Raw genomic sequence first — 1,358 nt, 5'->3', positions numbered from 1 at the left:
ACGCTACTGGGGGATGGCTGAGAAGCTACCCAATCAGAGCACGCAGTTAAGTTCCTGTGTGCTGATTGGCTCAGCGACGGAGCGCTGAATTCTATTCCGCTGCGTTAACCAGGAAGTCTCATCTCGCTCATTCAGCATCAATGTGTTTCGCTGTGTAAAGAGTTAACTTTTGTGCTCTTTTTTGTTTATCTTTGTGCATAGTCAAGCCCTTCATTATGGCTCCAAAACGATCTGCTCCTGCTACTGCTTCTGGGGCCGTGCCCAAGCACAAACAGAAGATGCCAACGATTGCCGAAAAGGTAAAAGTTTTGGATATGTTGAAGGCAGGGAACAGCTACACCGATGTAGGACGCCATTACGGCATCAATGAGTCCACGATTCTTTTTATTTAAAAAGGAGGAAAAGCATATAAGATCTACGGCCGCAGTGTCCTTTAACTAGGGCGCAAAACGAGTTGTAAGTGGATGTAATAAGGCGGTAGTCTGGATGGAATCTGCTTTAGGGATTTGGATTGAAGACTGCCGGAAGAAGAACAATGGCGGTGCTACACAATCGCCTGAACAGGCTCCTTTAGAACAGCTGTAACGCTCTCCTTTGTTGTGCAGTAAAATTAAACTCATCGTTATCGGACAAGTCGTCGTGTCATTGTTGGGGAGTAAACATAATTAATTTTCTACGTACAGTACTTATTACATGTACATAGTTTAGTGTCACTGTACACACATTTTACTGTATACAATTTTTCTTGCATTGTACGTATTTGTTGCTGGTGGCCTGTCTGTCGTAATGGCTGTAACATATGTGATATTGGAGATGCTCGATATCTTTAAAATAATATTTAGGTTTTACTGCATATAAACAGTGTGTTTACATACGTACATAATTTCAACGAATCTTACCTAATATCTAAGAGAATACAAAGGGTTTATGCTGTATAATTGTGCGGGAAATGTTTATAATAGTGTGGGAGAGTTTATAAGGGCTTAAAATATATAAAAATAACTATATGATCATATGGTTTTTACTTCGCGGATTTTCACCTTTCACGGGGGGTTCTGGAACGCAACCCCCACAATCGAGGAGGGATTACTGTAGTGTGGTTTCACATCATGTATGGGAGTGAAGATCTGTTTGTAACAAACAGCAAAAGGCGAACCACACTAACCTAATCATCTATGGCCTACAGTAATATGTGTAGCCTTTATCTTGTGAAGTCCTACCATGTCAATGCTGTGACATTTCTCCTACTATGTGCACAAAACTTATTTTGTGTTAGCTGGCACCTTGAATTAGTGCCAGTAGGGTTCAGGTACTATTTTTACTTATTATACCCCCACAGAAAGCAGTCATAGGGAACC

Source organism: Erpetoichthys calabaricus, chromosome 2 (assembly GCF_900747795.2).
Source record: "Erpetoichthys calabaricus chromosome 2, fErpCal1.3, whole genome shotgun sequence".
Lineage (NCBI taxonomy): Eukaryota > Metazoa > Chordata > Cladistia > Polypteriformes > Polypteridae > Erpetoichthys > Erpetoichthys calabaricus.
This window is presented reverse-complemented; position numbering follows the sequence as displayed.